Raw genomic sequence first — 12,484 nt, forward strand, 5'->3', positions numbered from 1 at the left:
GGAGAGACTGATACCTCTGGGTTTCAGGGCTTATATAGCATAGGAAAAATATGGAAGCCTAAAGATTCTGAAATAATAAAGTTATTAGGTAAAACGTATAGAGATTCAGATAGAGCCCAAGGTATTCTTGAGGGTTTTCTGGTACACTGTTGGTTGAAGCTTAGGATACTGTGGCAATTTGCAATATCTGGCTGAAGCCTGCGTAAAAATAACCTCCTGAATATCTTCTTGACTCTGTTTGAAATCCCTTAGCTACTGAAATTTTATTTGGTTTCATTTCTTTTCTCCTTTTTGGTCAAGAAGATAGTCTCAACCCCACAAAGCCAGAGCCAGATTCTTCCCTGGTATCATGTTCCATGTTGCCAAGGATACTTACACCTCTGGGAATCATGTCTCATGGGAGGGTGGTGAGTTTATTTGCAGAGTTGGTTAGAGAGAGAGGCCACATCAGTGCAAGAGGTTCTCTTGGGGTGACTCTTAGGCATAATTATAAGTAGCCTTAGCTTGGCCATTGCAGAAATAACTTTCAGAAGGGCAAGTCCCAAGATGGAGGGCTTGTTTTTTGTAAAATTTGAAGTCCCTAATGCTTGAGAGAATATCAGAAATTCCAGTTGGGAAGTTTGATAGTTCTACACTTATCCTCAGCCCCAATACACACACACACATATATATATATTCTTTTCGGTACAGATTAAAGTAATGCCCCAATACACTATTTGGGGCATTACTTTAACCTGTACTGAAAAACAAGGTCTCTTTCCCTATTCTAGGTTTCATGTAATTATGTTGTTTAAATAAACTGAACAGATAGGTTAAATTAGATAGTGTACAACAGAAAATTTAAATTTTGGACCAAGTAAAGATCTCATCCTTTGGCATCACACAAAAGCTGAGGTTTTAAAATACAGACAATATAATTTTTTACCCTATATTCTGATTTATTTATCCTAACCAGGTCTGTTACTTTCATTTCTTTAATAGAGGTTTGAGCTCTTTTTCACCTTCTTTAACAGTTGCTATATGGAGTGTTACTGGCTTTCAGAGCTGCAGAACTCTAATTCTGAGTCTCAGGTGTCACACAGGTGCCTACAGTTCCAGTGAACTGCTGGGTTATATACAACGAACACAGTATCTCAGAAATTAGAAATAACAGTTAAAACTCAGAAACAGACGTGACTGCTTACATCTACAATCTTACATTATAGGAACCTTTACAATGAGACTTATTGAACATTCTGTACTCTTTAATCATTGATTGTTCAATCTTTCTATCACTTTCTATCCCCTGATGCCTATAATCTCAAATTTAATTCTTAGAGTTTTTTCATGATAATTAGTTTATATTCATGAGACCATGCCATATTTGTCCTTCCATTTCTGGCTTATATCACTCAACATAATGTTTCCAAGTTTCATTCACCTAGTTGCATGCCTCATGACTTCATTCCTTCCTGAAGCAGCTCAGTATTCTGTGTTATGTATACCCCTCAGTACACCCTTCATTTCATCAGTCAATGTATCTTTAGGCCACCTCTATCCATTGCAAAGTGTGAATAATGTCACCATAAACACCAGTGTACAAGTGTCTACTCCTGTCCTGCTTTCAGTTCTTCCATATATTACGGAATATATCTTACAATATATATTTATAATAAATAATACTATATATTAGTATATGCTTAATAATGGGGTTGCAAGATCATATGCCAAACCTATCTTAGCCTTCTGTGGAACCACCACACTGTTCTCCAGAGAAGTTGCACCATTCTACTTCCCTACAAATAGTGATTAGGTATACTACTCTCTCTACATCTTCTCCAGCACTTGCATCTTTCAGTTTATTTTTTAAACAGTTTTTTCCACCTACCATACAATCCATCCAAAGTGTACAATCAATGGCTGCTTGTGTAACACATAGTTATGCAGTTACCACCATGATCTATATGAGAACATTTCCTTTCTTATGCTAAGAAAGACGAAGAGGAAAGAGAGAGAGTAAAAAGGAGAAACAACAACAACAATAAAAATCCCATACTCCTCCCTTATATCCCTCTCTTATTGGTATTTAGCTTTGGTATGTTGCCTTTATTACAATTAATGAAAGAATATTGCAATGTTACTGTTAACTATAGACCCTAGTTTGCATTAGTTGTATTTTTTTCCATGTACCATTCCATTTTTAACACTTTGCTGTGGTGACATTCATTTGTTCTCCCTCATGTAAAAATTTTCCTGTATTTCTACAATTAATCACCATCACCATCCACTCTAGGTTTTGCTAAGTTATACAGTCCCAGTTTTCATCCTCTATCTTTACTTCTGGTGTCCTACATGTCCCTCGCCTTCCACTTTCAACCATACTCACACTCAGCTCTGTTCATTATATTTACAATATTGTGCTACCATCACACAGTATTGTGGTATCTATTTCTGAATCTTTACAATCAATCCTGTTGAACATTCTTTACTAATTCAACAGCAAATGCCCAATCTCTACCTTTTTTATGTCTCCTGATAACCTGTTCTCAACTTTAACTCTCAGAGTTTGCTCATTATAGTTAGTACATATTAGTGAGACCACTCAGTATTTGTTCTTTGGTTTCTGGCATATTTTGTTCTAGATAATGTCCTCAAGGTTCATCCACATTGTTGTGTGCCTCATGACTTCGTTCTGTCTTACAACTGCATAATTCTATTGTATGTATGTACTACAGTTTGTTTATCCACTTGTTCACTGATGGACATTTGGACTGTTTCCATCTCTTGGCAATCATCAATAATGCCACTATAAATATTGGTTTGCAAATGTCTGTTTGTGTCCTTGTTTTCAGGCCTTTTGAGTATATATGCAGTTATGGGATTGCTAGATCACATGGCAATTGTGTACTTAGTTTCCTGAAGAATCACCCAATTGCCTTCCAGAGCAGTTGTATCATTCTACATCCCCACCAACAGTAAGTAGGTGCACCTATTTCTCCATATTCTGTCTAGCATATGTAATTTTCTGGTTTTTTTTATATTGGACATTCTGGTAGATTGAGATGATATCTCATTGTGGTTTTGATTTGCATTTCTCCAATAGTGAGGCTGAGCATCTTTTCACATGCTTTTGAGACATTTGTATTTCTTCTTTGGAAAAGTGCCTATCCATGTCTTTTGCCCATTTTTAAATTTAGTTGTTTGTCTTTTTAGTTGAGTTGTAGGATCTCTTTATATATTCTGGATATTAAACCATTATCTGACATGTAGTTTCCAATTACTGTCTCCTTTTTACTTTCTTGACAGAGTCCTTTGACACACAAGTCTTAAATTTTGAGGAGATTCCGTTTATCTTTATCTTATTTCATTGTTTGTGCTTTGGATGTAAGGTCTTAGGAAACCACCTCCTACCACAAGATCTCTAATATATCTCCCTATATTTTCCTCTAAAATTTTTATGGTCTTAGGTCTATTGTTTAAGCCTTTGATCCATTTTGAGTTAATTTTTGTATATGGTGTGAGATGGGGTACTCTTTCATTCTTTAGGATATTGATATCAAGTTCTACAAGCACCATTTGTGGGAGAGACTCTGCTGTCCCAGTTGACTTGACTTCACCATCTTATCAAAAATCAAACTTCCATTGATGAGAGGGTCTATTTCTGAACCCTCAATTTGATGCCTTGGTCAGTATATCTATCTTTATGTCAGCACCATCCTGTTTTGACCACTGTAGCTTTACAATACGTTTAAAGTCATGTAACGTGAAGCCTCACAATTCATTTTTTTCTCAAGATATTTTTAGCTATTTGAGTACTTCGCCCTTCCAAATAAATTTGATTATTGATTATATTTTCTATTTAAAATAAAAAATAGGAATTTTCTATTTCTGCAAACTAAGTTGTTGGGATTTTAATCGACACTGCATTGAATCTATAGATCAATGTAGGTATAATTGACATCTTAACTCTATTTACTCTTCCAATACATAAATATGATATGTTCACTTACTTAGGTCTTCTTTATTTCTTTTAGCAATGTTTTTATAGTTTTCTATCTACGGACCTTTCATGTTTTTTATTAGATTAATTGCTAAATATTTGATTCTTTTTGTTGTATTGTAAATGGAATTTTTACTTGATTTCATCTTCTGATTGCTTATTCCTAATGTATAGAAACATAACTGATATTTGTCTGTTGATCTTGTATCCTTCTTTATTAGTTCTAGTAGCTTTGCTGTAGATTTTTGGGGATTTTCTACATATAGGATCATGCCGTCTGTAAATAGTGAAAGTTCTGCCCCTTTTTTCCAATTTGGAAGACTTTTAATTCTTCTTTTTTTTTTTCTTGTCTATTTGCTATAGCTAGAACTTCCAGCACACTGTTGAATAACAATGGTGACAGTGGGCATTTTTATCTTGTTCCTGATCTTAGAGGGAAAGCTTTCAGTCTTTTCCATTGAGTATGATGTTAGCTGGGTGTTTTTCACATATTCCCTTTATTAAATGTTGAGGCAGTTTCCTTCTATTCATGTCTTTTGAAGTGTAGTCATCAAGAAAGGATGCTGAATTTTGTCAAATCCTTTTCTGCATCAATCTAGTCATAAGTTTAACAAGAGACATGTTTGGGAGTGAAAAAATTTCTTCACCGTTAATATAGTCATTGTGGCATACTGAAAACTATTGGCTTTATAGAAGATAGACTTGGGTGGGAAAAAGTGGTTCTGTCACTTACTACCTATATAATATTCAAAAGTGAAATTGGCTGACTCATCTATGAAATTAATCCTTTATTATAGAAGAGGATACAGTGTGTGCAAGACACTGGATAAATACAGCTAAATTTTTTTATGATCCTTGGGAGATTTTATGGAGATAACACCATGTTTGAGGCACAATAAGCCTTCAACAAGTGAGATATAACATTAATAAATATTGGTAATATGAATAATTTCTCTTTTTTTACCAGTATCAGATGGCATATCTAAGTTTTGCTCTTTTTTCATAGCTCTATTATATCCCTAAGAGAAGGTAATTAAAGACACACTTGGCAAGTTTTGTTAATGTATTTTTTTGGGGACTACATTTTTCTGTATCAGTTATGAAAGAGCAATCATTTCTACACCTTCAACAAATAAAGAATGGTGCCTCAATGTCTAGTTAAAGAATGCCTAGAAACTGTATTATGAAATTAGGTACTCTAATTGACAAGATTAGCTTTTTTTTCTAACAAAAGATACAGGATTTGGGGCGGGCCACAGTGGCTCAGCAGGCAGAGTTCTCGCCTGCCATGCCAGAGACCTGGTCCGTTTCCTGGTGCCTGCCCGTGCAGAAAAGAAAAAAGATATAGGATTAGTTAATACAATGGGGAAAACAAATTATTCCATTTTTGTTTTTTCTTGCTGTCTTTATTTTCTTTTCTGTTTCTCTCTCTCTCTCTTTCTTTCTCTCTCTCTCTCTCTCTCTGTATGTGCCATACTCTGTTACTTTGGTCATTGGAGAGGTCTTCTATTCACCTATTTTTCCCAGATTTCCATTTGAGGTCTTCTTAAGTGATACAGTGAGTAAAATGTAATGCAGGAAACTTCTGAGGACAATAAGTATATTGAGGCAGAAATATAGAAAAATGATTCCTCCTTCTCACCATTATGTCTTCTATGTAATAAAACAGTGAATTATTGTTATACGTGAATAATTAGTAGAAAATATATTCCAGAAGGAATAAACTGAAGCAAATCATTTCATAGCTGGTTATTTATTCTGGATATTAAGTTCCTTGGAGTTTACTCAGCTCAGCACTACTTTTTTTCTGTGGGTAGACCAATGTTCTTAGAAATGACGGCAGATGGATGTTTTGATAAATCTTCTAAAATTAACATGATATAAAAGCCCTGGTGAGTATAACTTCATGCACTTATTGGAGTTTGGGTGTGCAGATAACTATAACTTTATGCCTGGCAGTCAAAACATATTAACCTTGCTTTCCAGAGCAAGGTCCAGACAGCATATGGCATCTGTCCTAGGATCAAAATATACATCTGTGTTCTCTAATCTCACCCCTGAAATTTATCATTCCTGTTTTTCGTTTACTCAACAAATATATATTCAGTGACTTATATAAGTCAGACAATTTACTAGGTACTTGAAATAGATAGAGCATTACATAAACAGACAAGACTATATATAGCAGATGAGGTTAGGGAAGTTTGTAGGGGCTGAGTAAGCAGGGCCTTGTGAATCAAGGTAGGCAAATAGATATTGTTTTGAGTTTGAAGAGAAGTCACTAGATGGTTTTAGGTAAGGAAATAAATCGATGTGGTTCAAATTGTTCTGGTTGCTGGACAAGTAATAACTTGTTGAGAAAGGTTGGGAAGCAAGCTGATAACCTTTCCAGGCCTTCCATAAATACAAACACTGTACACCTATAAGGATCCAGTAGAGTGGCATGTTTGTAAGTATGGGCTCTTAAAAGTGACTGTAGATAATATCTGGTCACGAACCTACAGAGTAGGTTCTGCTAAAGTTTGATGGGCACTTCTCACTGGAAAACAAAGCAGGCCACTCCAGTTAGCAAAATACATACATTTTGTTAGGGAGATTACAGACAAGGAAGCTCCTAGGAAGCTGTAGGATCTTCAGAGTAGTGCCCCACACTGCCCAGCAGGTTACAGAGGGCTATATAGGACAAGAACAAGGAAGGTACAGAGTCAATTTGGAGTTTGCAAGATCACAAATATTTCTTGTCTCTTTGAAGCTACTGACATATAGCAGGAGTCGTTCTAACATAGTCACCAACAGCTATCATGCTTAGGAACATGCACTTATGCTTTAAGATGTACTTCTCATGTCTGTCTTATCTAAGAATTTATGGCTTCACTGGCTTATGGCCTCTTAAGTACAGTGACAGCTCATCCCTTACTAGCTACATAACTTTGAAAGAGTTACACAAACATCTCAATTCCTCATTTGTAAAATGGGGGTAACAATTTTGTCTTCTTCAAAGAGTTTCTTCAAAGAAGAATCCAATCCTGGTGTGTAAAGCACATAAAGCAGCCCCTTGCACGTAGAAAAAATCCATAAACATTAGCTTTAAAATAATCTTCATCTACAAAATCCACTGACTCCTTTCTGTTCTGCTTGCTTGGACTTGAATTGATCTTGCCTCAGGGACCTCATTTCTTCCCAGCTTGAACATTTTCTTAAAATCTTGAACATATATCTCTATATGAATCTAGGATACTCTCTATTCTTCTCCAGCCCTAGTGAACTCTCTTGTCCTAGTAAGTTGCCTGGCTCCATGATCAGTACATGTTAAGGTTCTTCATTAGAGTCAGGATTTTAGACTTCATTACCAAACCCTTGTTAAGCCCCAGTAGGAAATCTACACTTACTCTCTTTAATGTTTCATATAAATAATTTAAAACCAGAGACATCGCCTACAACTTTTGCTGCAACTCTTTAGTATCCAAGGCTCACATATTCATTTTAACTATAGCAATTTATCATTTAATTTTATATGACAGATAATTTATACCATGAGTTTAGCTGCTGAATCTCAACATGTGTATTACTAACTTCCATCTCCAGATGTTAACCAAAAAATCTTTAATTGCCTCAATTATGTTGCGGTGTTTTAAAGGCTTGGTGTAGAACTATGTTAATGTATAAGCCATTGATTTCATAAAAGAAAGGGCAGGGACCTCTCTGCAAGTGACCTAACTGTGGGCTCTGAAAGGAACGGGCTGAATTCAATCAGATATGAAAATAGGCCTCCTAGGTGAGTTGCCAAAACCTGGACTGGTTTCCTAAGTTCAGAGGTTGTGACCCTGAAGAGTAGAGTAGTCTGGCTCTCTGCTAGATATGGGCTATATCCATTTAAAAATCATCATTGTTTATTCTCTCTTCACATTCTCAGAGTTCCTGAAATCTGTCAGAGTTTTAAATGTGACTTCATATATATCACTGCTTATGAAGGTATTACAAATTCTGCAAGTATATGGTACTCAGTTTGAAGAAACTGAGAAAGTCCAACAAGAGAAATGGTATAAGCAAAGAAGCAAAGGCTGGACATACTTAAACCTTAACGACAAATGAAAGAGAATAAAACAAAGCAAAACAATGAATAAGAATAAATGCTTGCTAATTTCAGGGAGACGGAATGAAAGTGAATAGTTTTCTTGTGAATTCACCTTAATAATTAAAGATTAGTGAGTACAATTCGTAAAATAAGAAACTTTGATGAAGCAAGCTTTTAAAAGTCTCTAGTTGTACCTGAGGACACTCACAGGGCAAGAGAAGGCAACAGGACCACCACTGACAAAGCAGTGTATAAGGTAAAGGCCCAAACTACACTCTTCATCTTGGCATGGCATTGGTAGGAACTGTATTTCTTAATTTCAAATCTTGTGCAGATGCTGGTTACCTTGAGCATAAAAGAAATTATTTGATGGTGTCTATCACTGACATAGGATGTCTCTGTGATGCTTAGAAATGAGAGCTAGAATGGAATAGTGGATTCCTCATAAGTTAATTATATAAAAGATTTGGACATCCTTAAAGTTGTACCATTTGCAGGTTGTCCATGAGCAGGTAACTTTCTCTCTTTAGCCTTAGGGTTTTCATTTGTAAAATGGTTATAATAATAACTACCACAGGTTAAAATGGGATGAGCACTTGCCTGATGCAGTAAGTGTTCAGTGCATCAGTTTTATCTCATCTAGAGGTAATGGGATTAATGTCAAACTCTGAGTTAAGGGATCTCAAACGTCAGAATCCCCTCCAAATTCCTCATTGTTAAGAGACAGCGTTGGCGATGGGGAGTTTCTGGCACAGGTTTGCGAGTCATAACCAGCTTCTGACCCATAATTAATGGAGTGCTGCTGGTACAGACACATGGAGATAAGGCTGTGCCAAAAAGTACAGTAGTGGGTACAAGCAATCTATAGGGCTTGAATGGGCTGACTGTGGCGATGCTATCAAATACCTTTATGTTGTTAAAGGAAAAACATAATGGATAGCAGGTTATTAAAAATACTAATGTGAACTATTCATGGGTCCAACACTTAATGACTCATGAATAGTTGTGATCACAAGTGACTCTGGGGCTTTTAAGGATTTTGGGGGCTGACTGTACAGAGACCTAAAGGCACTCTAATTTTCAGAAAGAAAATGAGGACTATACACTGGAAATTTTTGCTTGTTTTTGTTTGCTTGTTTGTTTTGTGTGTGTGTATGTGTGCATTTTAAGTTACAGAGACTGTTATGATTATCATCCATTTGGTGAACTGTGTGACAATTGATGATCAACTAATCAGCTTCTTAAACTACTGTCTATTGTGTTCTGATTATATGCAAATGTGCAAAACCTGGTGAGCCTCAGAGGAACATGGATATTGCTAATATTGCTCTCTTCAAAGACTTTGTATGAACTGTACTTGGGAAGTTAAAATGAAAGTGCAATAATTCCTGGCATTGTAACTATTTGGGAACGGTAACAAGTAGAGGACATGCAACTTCAGATATATCACCTTATTAAGATATAAAAAACAAACTCAAAATCAGATCTGACTACCTCTAGTCCACGATAGCAAGAAGAGAAAAATGACAGAACTCATTCAAAGGTGCCCACACACCAATGCACAGCCTGTAGGGCAGAAGGAGGCAGAGTTTTTTTGGAGTCAAGGAGAGAAGGAACCTTGGCTAAGTTTGGTAATGGAGGCTTCAGGAGATGTGTGAGTTTGGGAAAACTCAGACTTGTAGAACCCCTTTTCCCAAAGAGTGATTTATCATATTTGTGAAATTGGAGGAGAAGGGTGGTGTGGAATGAAGGATAAGATTAAACTACAAAAGATTAACGAGTAGATTTTGCCTTCTGCTCAGTCAACCTTGAAAAAGAGATTTTGGCTGAAAGTGTAGGAGGATGAAAGGAGAGACAGCTATGTAGGAGAATTCACAGAGGCATGCCAATAAAAGGAGCAGGGACACCAAGAACTGAGCAGGACAACCAACCAAACGAGCAATTGGCTGAATGCAAAGCCCCTGTTCTTTTTTAGTTGATGATCTTAAAACATTTTACAAAAAGTGATTGGACATGACAAGTTATCCCTCCTCATAGTTGGTCATCCATGCTACAAGAAAATCATCTTCAGAGAGTCAGAAAGGCCAGAGTTTTAGCCATTAATTTATAATAATATTTCTTTTAAAAATGTAAACTATAAGGCAAGCTATCCTTGAAGAAATGGTTAATTTATGTTTAAAATATTGAGATTCACAAGGTACTGTTCTAGACATTGGGGATATAGTCCTGAGTAACAAACAAAAATCTATACATGTTATGTTTCAATGCAAATTTAAAACAAATATATAAATAAAGGTTTTCATTTGTCAGATGCTAAGAAATGCTATGATAAAAATCTATGTAGGGATGGGGATAAGGAATGCAGAGATTTACGTGTATGGAAAAGAGTGCAATCTAAAATAGAGTGGCAGGAAAAGCTTGGCTGGAAAGATGACAGTTGAGCAAAGAACTAAAAGATGAGAAATGGAGTCATAGGGAAGGACTCCAAAGTAACAGCATGTTGGCATGTTTGTTCTGGGTACAAAAAGGGCACAGTAGCTGAAGAGAACTGAGCTGAGGGGAAAAAAGAGTAAGCCATGTAGTCTAAGAGTAACAGGTGCCACAGGATGTAGAGCCTTGTACATTGTTCTAAGGAATTTAGCTTCTACTCAGAGTTAGATGAGGAGTGATTTCAGAATGTTAAAGAGGATAACAACATATTGCTTCCATTTTTAAAAGATGACTGGCTACTTTTGGAGAATAGACTATACGGAGAAGCAAGACGGAAACAGTGAGATGAATTAATAGATTGTTACAATAATCTAGATGAAAGATGATTAAAGATTTTCTCAGTGGGGTAGAAGTGGAGGAGATGAGAACGAATCAAATTCTGAGTATACCGAAGGATGAGCCAACAGAAATTCCTGACCTATTGTGCATGGGATCTGAAAGAGAGGTATGAAAGACTAGTTGAGGTTGTCTTGAGTAGTTATATTGACAACTTTGCCATTTCCTGAAATGGGGAAGAAATTTGGAGGAATGGGTTTAGGGATGAAAAGAAGAAGGTTGTTTTTTATAGATGTTAAATTTGAGATGCCTACTGGTCATCAAAGTGGAGAAGTCGAGGAAATACATTTGGGTTGGGTGAATTTGGCAGTCTACCACATGAAGATACCCCAAAGAAAAAAATGTAAATGAAAAATAAAAAGAAGTACAAGTAGTGAGTTTTGGGGCTTTCAAAAATGAGTGAAGAAGCAGCTAGTGAAGGAGGAGAAAAATCAGGGCCAGAAGTCAAGAAAGTTTATCAAAAACAGAGCATCAAATAACAAGTCAAGCACTACCAATAGGTCAAATGCAATCACTACTGAGAATTGATCATTGAATTCAGTGTATGTGGATCATCAGTGACTTTGATGAACAGTTTTAGTAGAATAATGGGGACAAAAGCCTCATTGGAGTGACTTAATGAAAGAGAATGAAGTCAAGACCTAGGGCTATGACTGTAGATAACTCTTTGAGGAAATATATAAAGGAATTAGAAGAAAGTAAGGGTTGATGGAAGGAGATATGAGATCAACAAAATTATTATTGGTTATTGAAAAATGGAGGAAATCACAGCTTGCTTAAAGGCTCATGGAAATGCTCCAGATCATAGGGGAAAGGGAAGATGCAGGAGAAAGAACCAATTACTGCAGTGTGATGTGCTTCAATAGGGGAGAATAGAAGAGCTGGGGGGGGGGGGGGATGTCTAATGCACAGGTGAAGGTGTTTGCATTTGATGGTACATGATCATTCATATATACCAAAAGGAAAATAGTGATCCAATATGGACACTTATAAGGTTGGTGGGTAGATGCGGTGAGAGGTTGTAAGAGCTCTTTTCTGATTGTTTTCTGAACCTATTGTTTCAGTGAATAGCAAGCAAGATAATCAATGAAATTGGGAAGTGGGGAGGAAGTGTTGGAGGCTTGAGGAGTGAGGACAAGGAGTGAAATATTTTTCAAGAGTATGGAACTTATAAATGGAGCCGCGAATGCTATCACCTTGGACCTACTTACCCAACAGGGGGAAATCTAATTATATTGCACTTCATACATTGTCACCATTTGGCTTTAAGTCTGTGTTGCTAAAACCACTTTGACCTTACTGAATTTAGTGTATTTCATAAAGTTGCAGTAAAACAAAGTTAAATTGAAGGCAATAAATAAATGAATTAATTTTTTATGGTCTTGTTGCTTATATGACTTAACATTTACTATGTATATTAATTAACAAATTTGTGGTTGAAAAAGAAAAATATGATACTGATTTTTTAGATCTCGAAGTTTTCATTATTCTGGCAAGTTGAAATTTCTACTTGCCATGGTAAAGGCCCAAGATTAGGAAAAACTAATTCAGAAAACTCACAGGAGCAGAGCATCCTGATTTTAGAAGGATCTTAGAGATCAAAC

The sequence above is a fragment of the Tamandua tetradactyla genome, chromosome 3 (assembly GCF_023851605.1).
Source record: "Tamandua tetradactyla isolate mTamTet1 chromosome 3, mTamTet1.pri, whole genome shotgun sequence".
NCBI lineage: Eukaryota > Metazoa > Chordata > Mammalia > Pilosa > Myrmecophagidae > Tamandua > Tamandua tetradactyla.